Raw genomic sequence first — 14,031 nt, 5'->3', positions numbered from 1 at the left:
TACTACAACTGGGACCAGCACAAAAGCTGAAATGGATGGCATAGATACAGGTGGGATGGATAGCACACTTGTGGGTACCACAGGCAGGTCTGTCTGTCTGCCATCTTTCTATGGGGCCTTTACATATTTGCTTGGACTTCTCCATGGTATGGTGATTGGCATCCATGAAAGATCCGAGGTGGGCAGATTTGGTATGCAATGGTTTAGCAAGTGTTAAAATGGGTGGTTAATGTCCCCATGGCCTTGGTCCAAGAAAGCATGGCCAAGGCCAGACTGAGAGAGGAGACTCCATAGACACTAGTGAACTTCAAGGGGCACCTTGAAGACTGCCAAAATGGAAGGCCACCATGGTGGTCACTCCACTTTGGATAAACCTAAGGAAAAGGAAGCATCAGGGTCACTAGAAGACTTGGGTGGAGGAGGGTGCACACTGTGGGCCTCCTCAAAACAAGGGAACTGTGGTGAAGCATGCAGGGAAGGGAATGCAGTTTGGGGAACCACATCCCACCCCACCTCACACTTACCGAGCTAAGTGTGTGCAAGGTGCAAGGTGAAAGATTCAGCTCAGCCTCTTTCTGGAACACCTCCTTTCTGCAAGGTCGGTCTTTGGTGCTGGGGAAGCTGGACCTCATCTCTGTGGAGTAGCTACTGTGTGCCCGGGACACATGACACCTCAGAAACTCATGCAGGGTTGCATTAAAGCAGGTCCTGCACTGCTGTGACACAGAAGCAAGCGGCTGTTTTCCACACACAGCTTCACTTGCTGCTGAGGGCTGTCCTCAGTTATCTGTGCAACAGGAAGCAGGTGTGGGGAGGCCTAGGAAGTTGCACAGACTAGACTGATAAGGCCTGGGACCCAAACCCACAATCAACAACTAACAACTTTCTTTTCCCTCCATTTTTTTCCTTCTCCCTCTTTTCTTCCTTCTCCCTTTTTCCTCCTTCCTTCCTTTTTGTTTTTGTTCTTTTTGCCTCTTTTGTTCTCCTCCTCCTCCTCTTCTTCTTTCTTTGTTGTTGTTGTTGTTTTTTCTTCTTCTTCTTCTTCTTCTTCTTCTTCTTCTTCTTCTTCTTCTTCTTCTTCTTCTTCTTCTTCTTCTTTTCTCTCTCTCTCTCTCTAAGATAGGGTCTCAGTACCTTGAACTTGTAATCTCTTTGCCTTTACCTCCTGGTGCTGGGATTGTGGGCAGGTACCACCACACCCAGTTTATGAGGTACTGGGAAATCAAACCCATGCATTTGAGGCAAGACCTCTAACAAATGCACTGTACCCTCATTCCCAAAGCCACTTCATCCCACAAGATAATCACACTGCAGCAGCATCAAACGTGTCCAACACCACAGACAGAGTCCTGTTAGGTGCTACATTGCAACGTCCAACATAGCCCTTGTCCTCAGGGCATCATGGTCTGCAGAGAATTGATGGGGAAGCTATCTCTGACCAATGAGCTGTCTTATGGGCAAAGAGTAAAAACAGCAAGACCCGTGTGGGGCCATGGAGGAGAATGTGATGACAAGTGCAGCAGGAATGGGTTCAGATGAGAAGCTTCATAGCAAAGGCTACCTCAGAACAACTTTGGGTCACTGAGATGGACCATAAGGGGCACAACATTCAGGGCATCATGTTGAGTATGTGTCCCTAGTAAGGGGTATTTGGGGAGATGGGTGTGGCTCATAGAGCTTGGAGCAGCGCTCCATGGAGGAGAGGGTCAGCAGACAGTCTACGCCTGAAGGGACTGGCTCCTCAAAGCTCCATACCTGGGAGACCCAGCCCCTCCCTCCTAGGAGCTTATGATCTGGTTGAAACATTCAGGGTCCTCAATGACTGGGTAAACGACACAGGAGAAAAGACAAAACCAAACCAAACCCTGAAGGCATGCTCATCATTCTGAGTCACCAGAGATGCAGATGGACCTAAATTAACTGTAGAAGAAAACATGGCATCTCATTGCTGAGACAGAAGACCTGACAAACTCAAGGGCTTATGTGGCTCACGGCTCCACGCAGGAAGAGGCAGGGGAACAAGAGTGGGGCCTCTGGTCACATTTCAGGCTCAGTCAGGAATCAGGAATTATGAACACTCATGCTTGACTTATTCCTTTTCTTCGGTCTGGGATATCAGGGCATAGAAAGTGCAGCCCACATTAGGGCGTGTCTTCCTACGTCAGCACCTAATCTCGGTACTCTAGGCCCGTTTCTATGGTGATTCCAAGCCCCATCAAGTTGACCAGATCAACCTTTGCAGATGAGAATGAGGGTGCATTTAACCAGAATGGAAGTATCTGCCAATCTGTCCAGACATTCTACACGGAATTTCTATTCAGAAATCCCACTTCTGCATAGTGCAGAGAACCCCTCACACATGCAGAAGGAACCCGCCCTAAACACTCCCTGCAGTGCTGACAGAAGACCACAGAGGTGGTGGGAAAGAATGAACTTCTCCTACACGCATCACCACAGAGTCAGGTCACCATGGGCCACAACACCAAATGACAACCTGCAGAACGTGTCCCATAAGAGCAGTGGCTCTCAACCTTCCTAATGCTGCAGTCGTTTAATACAGTTCCTCATGCTGTGGTGACCACCAACCATAAAAGTATTTCATTGCTACTTCATAACTCTAAATTTGCTACTGTTAAGAATTGCAATGTAAATATGGGATATGAGAGGTGTCTGGTATAAAACTCCTAAAGGGATCGGGATCCATAGGTTTTGCAAGAGGGGATACACCAGGCATATCACCATCCAAAGGCCGACCACGGCTCACGGAGGTGCTCGTAAGAGTAAGGAGGGAGGATCCTATGGACCCACTTTGATGCTCTGTTCAGCTGAGTACTTTCAGAGCCACTCTGGTGAGAGAGGCGGCTGGCAGAGCGCCTTCTAGTGGAAGCAAGGTGGCTTATAGCACAAAGTCCATGAGCTGATGCAAAGCGACAGAGCGATTTCCGTTTTTGCCTAAGTAAACAAATGCGACACATGCTATGGCCCTAGCTCAGTAAAAGATTCCATCTCAAGGCATGAGGAAGAGCTTGGCTTAACTAAATAAAACATACAGTTTTTGGTTTTTGTTTTTAACCTAAAGGAGGCCTTGATCTCTAAGTGCTGCTTCTGACAGCTCTCTCGGCTCTCCTTGGTAGAACGCACAGTGATAGATAAGTGCCGTGTACCGGGACCAACTGTCAAGAGGCATTGATTAGCATAGTAGAAGTTATCTACCGTCTTCATGATTTATGTCATGTCCATGTACCACAAAGAGAAGCCCCTGAGGATATCCTGAGCTAGGACATGGCTGTCTTATGCACCCTTGGCCCATGTTGGTACAGTCTCTTGACCTCCACCTTCCTGGTGATGCAGCTTCCTCCTCCCATGCATATTGTCTTGTGACCCCCCCCCCCCCCATGGGTAGAAAGTCACAGGAAGCCACTGCTTGGGACTAGGCTCCTGCACTGGCCCCACATTAAATTTGCAGCCACCAAGACAACAGCCATTTGATCTTCTGAGGGGCCAGAAAACCATGAGAAAGTCAAATTTCCCAATAGACACAGGCATGGAGTCCCCCCTGCCTCAGTTTCCCACAGAAGCAATCTGGAATATCCTGATACTAAGTAGGTATTTCTTTGCTGCTTTGCCTCCCCAACTCCTCCCTCCCCTACCCCCCTTATAAGAAAGGTATCTTGGGAGGAACACTACTTTTGGCTCTGTTTCTTCCCTTCCCACTAAGCTGTCTTGGGTTTGTCAACCCAACCTGTTCTGCGTACTCATCAGAACACTTGCTCTACTTGATGGAGTGAACTGTGGCTACAGAGTTAATAATAAACATCTTTAAGCTGTGTGTAGAGGGGTCTGTTTATAATCCTAGCACTTGGGGACAGGAGGATCAGAAGTTCAAGGGCAGCTCAGGCTCATAAACCCTGTCATGGAAAAAAAAAAAAAGCAAAACAAGAAAGAGATAGAAAAGCAAATATAAAGATCTTTAAGGTTTTAAAATTGAGTGGGTGTAATTTTATCCCTTGACATACAATACACGCTGGAGCTGGGATTCAAGGCAGGTGGCCTAACCTGAAACCTGTGCCTTGCCCACCAAGCTACCTCACGCCACTGAAGTACACACTGTGGTTTTCTCAGGAATTCAGGTAGGCATGGATGAAGCTTCCAGAATGTTTGTCTAGGGTGCAGAGGAGGAAGTTCACATGGAGATTTTTCTTGTTTGTGGTGAAGCCTTAAATTCTTCCAGATAAGGAAGTGCCAGAGAGCCTTCCAAGTGGGTGATGGAGGAGGAGGAGGAGGGAGGGAGAGAGAGAGTGAGAGAGAGAGGGAGGAGGAGGAGAGAAGAAGGGAGGGAGGGAGGGAGGGAGGAGGAGGAGGAGGAGGAGGAAGAGACACTGTAGGTGCATTTGGTGAGATTTGGGTCAGAGCAAGGCCAGGACAAAAGGAATATTTCCCACAGTAACAGTTACTAGGTAGCCAGGAGTATAGGGCATCATGGACTATAGTGAAAAAGTCATTAAGGGACAAAAGGGTAAAGGGTAGAAGTCTTAAGAAATAGTCTATAAGCAAATGGGCAAACCAAGACACAGGCACAGAGAGAAACGGATTGCTGAGGGAGATCCAGAAGCACAGAGGTAGGGGACAGGGAGACAGAGACTGGGCACTGACTTTCTAGGGTGACTTCTTGGAGATCTCGCAGCTTTTTCTAACTATTGTGGAGTGGGGGGGGGGGGGGGGAAGGGCTCAATAAAGGCTGGGGTTCAGCTGACCCCAGGCTCCTGTACAAAGGAGAGTCAAAGACTTCCCTCTCAGGGGCTCCCAGTTCTGTGACTCAGCAATAACCAATCAGAGCCGGTCATGGAGGAGTGCAGAGTAGCCTCCACATTCCCCACAGGCTACTGGTCTTGAACTGAGAAAGGCTTTCAGGAGAAGTGGGGAAGCTAAAAGGAGAGGTGACGGGTGTCTATGGGGTCAGAAATTGCACCCAAGGGTGGCTCTGAGCAGAGCTGTGTCTTCAGGAGACATGCTGCCTACTCCTGGCTGACCTCTCCTTCAGCAGCTGTCTGAGCACGGAGGTGATGGATCCCTGAGATCCTTGGGGAGTGTGGTGAGTCAGCAGTGTCTGTATTCAATCTAGTACCTTTCCTAAGCCCCTAAACTGCTAGCAGGGTAGAATGACAGGGCTGGCTTCTGAAATCATAGCTTTAAATACCCTCACTAGCCTGCTAATTGCAGAGATTCCTCCTCTCTAAGCTCAGAAAGCCCTCCCCTCTAAAGTGTGAAGAGGTCTCCTTGTTCTGTGGGTCCCCCAGCCCCCACCCAGACATGTAGTGGTAGCATTGTTAAGGGACTCGAAATCCCCCCTCAGTCAATGTCCACTGAGCCGTCATTCACAACCTGTTATGTCCATACCTGAAAGAGGAATCAAACAAACAAAGCCCCCTCTCCAGATTAGCCGCTGACAGAAGCTCAATGGACACAGCCATTGAGACTAGCATCGGAGGACAGTCTCCAAGGTGGCTCAGTTCCATGATTCCAAGTTCTGAGACTAGGGCTCGTAAGAAGGGTTTATTTAGAAGCTATTTCCAGGAAGTTTCTTGCTTGAGAGTTCAGAGGCAGAGCAAAGAAAGACAATAGAACGTATCCCTCAGCAAACTGCCACCCTGCAGCTGGCTCAGACCCCCAGAGGGGCTCTGGGAAGCGGTCAGAACCTGGACACCTCCAAGCCATCCCCTAAGAGGGCTCTCGGATGGGAGGGGCTCTTGGGCACTGCTTCTCTGATGCAGGCAGCTCTGCTCAGCGCCCTCATGGGGACAATGTGGATGCCCTGGTGGCAATGGGGCTCTGTGGAGTACCCTGGAATACGGAGAGTGAGAGGGCACAAATCAAAGAGGAACAGCTGCTTGTGAGTTCCTGGGAAAGAGCAGATTTCACCCAGTAATTACTGTCAGACGGCAACATGACAGGATTTAAACAGGCTAATTGGTTTTATTTTTGATTCTAGAACCAGGCGGCATTTCATTTTATAAAACAAGAATAGTTCCAGTGTGCAAACAGGGTTGCTCCACAGAGAGAAAAGGTCTAAAGAAAGTGGCTTCCCTTACAGATGCAGACAGATAGGAAAACATAAAAAGCCCTGGCTCCCCTCAGATGACTTCAGGAGCCTTTGTTGTGTTTGGGGATTAAGGCAAAAGAAGCCCCATTACTTGCCAGGTGACCTGGCATGCTTGGAAGCATGGCTGTTCTCTAATCTTGGTTTCTCAGAAGGCCAGAGAAACTACCTGTAGCTTGATGTGTAAGGGACTGCTCTGGATGCTATGGCAAAACTCTCGACAACAGCAACTTAAGAGGAGGGATTTACATGGGCTTACAGTTCCAGGGAACACAGTCCATCAAGACCGGGAAGATGTGGCTGTTGACAGTGCATCCACAGTCAGGAAGCAGTCGCAGAAGATCCACCTTTGTGGGCAGCCATAATCCAATTGGCCAGAGTCCCAGATAAAGAAGCAGGGAGGGAAGAGTACTGGTAACCAGTGTGCTGTCTCCTTTTTATTCAGTCCAAGACCCCGAGACCTATAGGATGGCACCATCCATATTTGGTGTGTGCCTTCACACACTGATTACCCCAATCTAGCTAATCTCTCACAGATACACCCATAGGTTTTTTTTTCCCCCCATGGTGATTCTAGATTGGTCAAGTTGTCAAGATTAGCCATCAAACCGGGTGCCATGGGACTTCAGCAAAATACAATGGCTTCTTGGCTTTTTAATATAATATTATTGACAGAGGGGAGAAAGTGAGGGTCCCTCTCATTGGCTGGATCTTTGAAGGGATGAATGGGGGTGTAAAGGGAGAGAGTGGGGAGGCACGCGTGCTTGTACAGACAGACACACATCAATGTGGCATGTACACCAACATAGGTGTCTGTACACATCTGGGCACTTACACACAGAAGCATTGCTAGCATCCACCCAAAGTGTGCAAGAAGGGACAGCTCTGTGCCTATGCCACTGACATGGTCACATAGGACCTTGTGCTCAGAAGAGTTGACCAGGCTTAATTTAAGAAGTCTACTATTGTGTGTGTGAGGTGTACATGTATCATGGCACACACACACGGCACACCTACAGAGGCCAGAGTACCACCTTTGGGAGTGAATTCTCTCCTACAGTGTATTGGAACTCAGGCCGTCGGGCCTGCATGATGAGTGTGTTTTACACACTGAGCCATCTTGCCAGCCCCACTCTCTTCTTCCTCCTCCTCCCCCTTCTTCTAGGCTAGTCAAGTGTACCAGTCAGAATGAGGAATATAGAACATGGGGTCCTATCTTTGACTGACTGTGAACAACCACTTGAGATTGTCACTTCCTTTAACCTGTGCACGCTAGGTTTAATGCTCCAGCTACAGTTACGGTTTTACAATTCTTAGCAATGTTTGAACAAGAGGTCCGAATTTCCATTTAGCAGCCAAGCTCTGAACAGATGCACCCACCAGCTCAATCTGTTTTGTGCTTTCCTGTCTTGACCACCAGCTTTAACCCCTCAAATTCAAAGGTTTCAGAGGAGGGTGCAGCTGGAGATGTTGACTCTGCAGAGCTGAGATAATGCAGGGTGCCAACCGCTAGGTGGCAGCGCGACTCCAATTAAACCTCAGTGGGCTGCACAGGGGAGGAAACTGGCCTCTCAGCTAGGAGGATGGGGTGGCCCAGGGTTCACCCTCTCCACCTCCAAAGCTTGAGAGTTCCCAAGACAACCATCTCTGAGAAAAATCATCTGATTATTCTTCTACCAATGCATTTTTAATAGCTTTCTTTTAAAGCTCTGATTACAAGCCCCGAGTAGTGGCACCACATCTTTAGCCCTAGCACTTGGGGTGCAGACAGGCCAGTCTCTGTGATTTGGAGGCCAGCCTGGTTTGCATAGTAAGTTGCAGAACAGCCAGAGCTATATAGTGAGACCCTGTCTTGAAACAGACAGACAGACAGATAAATCTGATTACAAACGCAACACATCTTATTGTAGAAAACAGAACACATACACCCAGAGATGTAAAAACCATCTTAGCTTGATACTTAAAGTATTTAAAAATTTTTATATATGTGTGTATGAACATGGATTTGTGCATGTGAGTGCTGGTGCCTATGGAGGCCAAAAAAGAGTCAGATCCCTTCAAGCTGGAGTTACAGGTAGTTGCACGCCACTTGATACAGCTGCTAGGAACTAAATGTGGGTCCCCTTCGAGAGCAGGAGTGCAAGCCATCTCTCCAGAACCATATGTGGCTTTAAAAACGCCTTCAGCTTTTTCTTTCTACCTTTCTTCCCACCACACCATTGAATTTTTGATAGGCATCTCCCCAACTGCAGAGTTCAAGTTAGAAACCAGGGGAAGGGCCCAAGTCCTTGAAGTCACTTGTAAATCTCCCCGACTCCTCAAGCACTTGAGGTATGTGGTCTGTTGAGATCTCCACAGGAAAGCAACTGTAAGATAAACCTCGTCTCTATTCGGGCGTGCATGACTGCTAGGACTCACCACCATTACCTTCCGAGGTCCCCTGCTGGTGGTTGAGGGTTTCCCACACCCTGGCTCCCCAGTGGTTTTGACTCAGACTTAGCAGGCAGGAAAGAAGAGTAGCCATCGCTCTCAGAAGGCACCTGTAGCCATAGTGTGGGCCGGTGGGATCCTCGTATCATGCTTGGGAGTGATTAAAAACCATCCTTGTCCTTTGGTGTGATGACAGTGTCAACCTGGCTGGACTGGGGGAGTACCTAGGAAGCAACATTTCTGGTGCGTCTGGAAGGCTGTTTCTAGAGAATCCTGTCTTCCCAGTGGGTTGAGTTTTATGGTCTGACCGTGACGACATCCCAGACAGATCATCACCATCAGCCCTCAGGCTGCAGGCAGGGCCTCGGTAGGGCAGGAAGAGGAGCCTTGGTTTATATGTCCCTGTGGTGGCATGAAGAGGACGTGATTCCCGGAGCTGCAGAGATGATTCAGGCAGCAAACAGAACCTGACTTCAATCCCAGGAGCCACATTAAAAAGCCAGTAATGGTGGCTTATGTTCACTATCTAGCCCCGGGAGGCAGAGACAGGTGGCTCTCTGGGGCTTGCTGGCCAGTCAAGCAACCACACATGGGCCACGTTCTGGTTTGCTCTGTGTTGCTGTGATAAACACCATAAGCAAAGGCAGCTTGGGAAGGAAGGCGTTTATTTGGTTACGTATTCCAGATCACAGTCCACCCCTGAGGGAAGTCAGGACAGGAAAGAATGTGGAGGCAGAAACCGAGGCAAAGGCCATGGGGGAGTGCTGCTGACAGGCTAGCTCCCCATGGCTTGCTCAGCCTGCTTTCTTATACAACCCAGGACCACCGGCCCAGGTGGGCTGGGCCCTCCCATATGAAGCACTAATCAAGAAAATGCCCTACAGGCTTGCCCACAGGCCAATCTGATGGAGGCATTTTCTCAGCTGAGGTTCCCTCTTTCTAGATGACCCTCCCTGTGTCAAGTTGACAAAAACTAACCCGAAGGGACAAGCCCAGGTCAATGAGAGATGTTGTTTCAAAAAGAAAAAAAAAAAACGTAGATAGATCCTGAAAGATGATGCCTGAAGTTGTCCTCTGGCCTATACATGTACACACACATGAATATGCATGCACACACTCATATAAACACAATATACATGCACATGTACACACATACATATACATTCATGCACAAATGCACACAATCACATAAATACACACACAGGACATATACACATACAGAAATACAGGAAAATTACACACACATATTACATATGCACATGTGCACACACATGCTCACAGAAAAGAATGCATCTTCTGACTCATGGTCATGAAGGTTTTAAGCGATCACATGGGCAACACAGAAACAGGTTCGGGGTCCTGGACCTGTGCTTAGAGGAGAGGTCCAAGCCTCTGAGTGACACCCAGAGGACAAGAAGGAGCACGAAGCACTTTCAAGTCTCTCTGTAACTCCAACATCTGGCCCCTGCCCTGATTTCTTCTTTCCCCTACAGGGCACAGCCCATGGAGCCACAGGCATCTTCCCGGGGTCCTTCGTTAAGATCCTCAAGGACTGCCCCGAGGAAGACGACACCACCAACTGGCTGCGCTGCTACTACTATGAAGACACAGTCAAAACCATCAAGTTGGTGGCCTGCTGGGAGACCAGGGCCCTCTTCCCCCTCCCTCCTCGCCACCCCTGTCATGCCACAATCTCCCAGTCAACACTTCCATGTTGTCTCTCCCTCCCCTCCCCAGCAGCTGCTGTGGCTCCCACTGCCTTCCAGATAAACCACAGTGCTGCAGCAAGAACTGAATTCTGACCCCCAAGCATGTCCCGCCTCCACCCTGACACTTCCTCTCTCCTACTGTCACCCTTAGGGACATTGCAGTGGAGGAAGACCTCAACAGCACCCCTCTGTTCAAAGACCTGCTGGCATTCATGAGGTGAGAGGGTGGGTGGGAGAGCAGGAAGGGAGCCTGGAGAGGAGACTGGGGCAGATGGGGAGGCTCCCACCTGTGACAGCTCCAGTCCCCACAGCCCACATTGCCTGAGAGAGGAGCCAAGCAGGCTGCAGAGGGGCAAGGGCTCGGCTGAGGCCACAGTGTGTGGCTGTAGATCCACTGTTAGAACACGTCTCTCTAGCTGAGAGCACTGAGATCCGGGTCATGGCTGAACAGTTACTTCACAGAGCCGTGCAGCACTGCCCCATCTCTCATGATAAAGACAGTGCAGCTTGTATGAGACTGTGATGTGTGTAACCACATTCTAGGATGCGCTCAGATTCCTTTATATGTGCACGCACGAATAAACATGCACACACACATAAACACACTCACACACAGTCACATGAGACAATACCGACCCATGACATATAACAAACAAGCACAAACACAGAGTACGTACACATATACAAACACACAAAAATGTAACATACAAACGCACACTATATACAACACAAACACAGACACAGAACAAACATGCACTCACAAACGGAAGTAAACACAAATATACATAAATTCCTGTAACAGAAATATGCACACAAAACAAGCAGAAACAGATACACACACACACACACACACACACACACACACACGCCTCTCTAGCTGTGCCCACTGATCTCTAGGCCTCTCAATGGCTTAGCCCGCCTCTCTCTTTGTTAACCACTATCAACCATATTGTCACCTTTTACTCACATGTTGTCTCATTATTTTCTGGGGAAAACTTTCAAGAAGTGGGATTATGGGATGGAAGTGTGCACAAGACAATTGGACTGGGCCTGTTGGGTCAAACGGTGCATGGGAACTCCCCTCAGAACTTGCTCCTGCCATCCATGTGGAAGCCTGGCCTTCCTCCAGAAGCTGTCAGCTGGTTCCCACAGGCCTCCCAGGGCTGCCATGCCTTCCCTTAGGAAACTCCTAAGCCTTCCACTTCAGGCTGGACCATTAGAGGATTACAAAGTCCCCTCTTCCTTCGAGGTCTCAGTTCCATCATGTGAAGAATGGGCCTAAGGCTGCTTGGATGATGAGGGTCTGTACCCCTCAAATCCAAAGGCCCTGGGCTCTCCAGGAGCTGAGGACTAACCCCAGTGTGTTCTCCCAGGCGCGAGTTCCAGAGAGAGGACATCGCCCTCAATTACCAGGACGCTGATGGGGATCTGGTTCGACTACTGTCAGACGAGGACGTGGGACTCATGGTGAGGCAGGCCCAGGGCCTCCCCTCCCAGAAGCACCTCTTTACCTGGAAGCTACATGTGACTCAGAAGGATAGCTACAGTGTCTACAACACTGTGCCCTGAGTCACTGGGGTCCCTGTGGCAAGGATGAGATGCGCAGCAAAAAAATGCTCAGCTCTTAGCTCTCTAAGAGCATGAGGACCATCAGGGAGGCTGGGATGAGAGCAAACCTCCTGGGTGTGCCCACTGGGCTGGGATTCTACTAAATGTTGACCCTTACCTCTGAATGAAATAAACTATTCTGTCCCCGAGGAACAGACTTGGGAAGTGGAGTTCTGTGGAGAGAGGATCAGGGAGTAAAACGCCATTGACTAAGGCCTCTCACCTTTCCAGATGATGTTACAGGGACCCCAGTGAACTCTTTCCCTGTGAATACACATTTAACAGGACATTCAAGCAGCCACTCAAAGTCTCTAGAAGCGCACAGCATGGAGAGAAGAGTCACTGCCAGTCACCAGTTTGAGAACTATTGGGTCTGTGGTATTAACAGCCATTGCTGCCCTGACCCAGACTCTGGGGTGCAAATTCCATCCAAGCTACTCTTCTTGGGGTGGGTGTGGCCAAAAAGATAAAGTTCCTTCTCCCTCTGCCTCCTGATCTCTCCCATCAGGGACTAGACTGCCAGAACTCCCTGCCCTTCCCAGCCCTGGGCTGGCCTGTGGAGATGCAATTCCAGACCACAGTGGTGAATGGCCTGAGTCCCAGGGGTGCCATGACGAAGTACCACAAAACAGAGACTTAAAAGACAGAAAGGCACTGCCTTGTAGTTCTGGATGGCAGAAGTACAAAAGTAAGAAGCCCATAGAACCGTCTCCCCATTAACCTGAGGGAAATAGTCCTCACCTCTCCCCAGCACCATCAGTGGCATTCCTCACTGTCTTCCCATGAGCTCCCTCTTGTGTGCCTTCTCTCTGTGTGCACCCATCTCAGTGTCCAACCACCTCTGTGCATCAGGACACGTGTCAGATTGAATTAGGGTCCCTTAGCAATGGCCCCATTTTAACTTGATCACCCCTATAAAGACCAAGTTTCCCACAACCTTCACACTCCACACTATAAGTGGGGACTTCAACATGACCCTTTAAACTCGATCATATTGTTTCAACCTCTACACCTCACTTCATGCTGCTCCCACATAAAAGGCAGGGGCTCTGCCACAGAGGCAGCAGGCCAGGGCTCTGGGATACAGCTTCAGTGAAGAGCAAGCTTTCCATGACAATAGGGAAAGCCTGAGATCAAGAGACAGTCCTCTTCTGGGGCTCACCTGCAGAAGAGACTCCAGGAGAGGCTGGCTGACTTACCCACATCTCCCAGCTCTGAGGCTTAGGCTCCAACCATGGAGGAAGATGAGACTTAAGGATGGTGAGTCACGTCAACTGATATTTCCTGAAAAGAAAGCTGGAAAAGTTACCAAAAATAATGACCGCTGGGACGGAGAGAGAGGCCAGTGGGAAGAGCACTGTTCATGCAAATGAATCCCAATCTCCAGAACCACATAAAGCCCAATGCAGCAGCCACAGGGCCCGTAATCTCAGCACTCCTAAGGCAAGATGGGAGGTGGGGGCCAGAGATAGATGGAAATTCATGGGCCAGATGGCCTGGCATGCACTGAGGTGACTTCTAGAGGCCCTGTCCCTAACGAGGTAGAAGGTGAGGACACCCAGAGTTGTCCTATGACCTCTATACATACAGGCACACACACACACACACACACACACACACACACACACACACTCACACACACACTCACATACCACCCATACATACAATTTCAAATAGTAGAAGTTGTATGGCGCGGCAACGCAGAAGGGATTGTGAGCTCCAAGAAATGTAAGGCTAGAAGCATTGGTAGGAAGGCGGGCTTAGAGTGAAATCTGCACTGGCTTCCTGGGCTGGAAACATGCTCCACAGTGCACACTTGAGGCTACCTGCCCTCAGGACAGGTTGGAGGACCGAACTCCTATCCAAACACAGACAAACTTACAAACATTCCAAAAGTCTCCCACCCACATGCCCAGCCCAAGCCTAAGGGTAAACGTCTAACTGACAGAGAGACCTAAACACACCTGTTCACTGATCAGCAGCTTCCACAAACTGAATCAACTCCCAGGAAGGAGGCTAAAAAGACCAAGGAGGAAAAATGTTGGCAGGGATGTTAGAAACTGCACATAGTAGGGAAAATGACCTCAAAAGAAATAAGTTCATCTCCCAAACACTAAAAATGACCAATCACGCAATAACAACACTAGGCTTTGAAGGGAAGAAGGAACGCCAGTACCTACAGTTGCT

Source organism: Acomys russatus, chromosome 17 (assembly GCF_903995435.1).
Source record: "Acomys russatus chromosome 17, mAcoRus1.1, whole genome shotgun sequence".
NCBI lineage: Eukaryota > Metazoa > Chordata > Mammalia > Rodentia > Muridae > Acomys > Acomys russatus.
Note: the sequence above shows the minus strand (reverse complement) of the source record.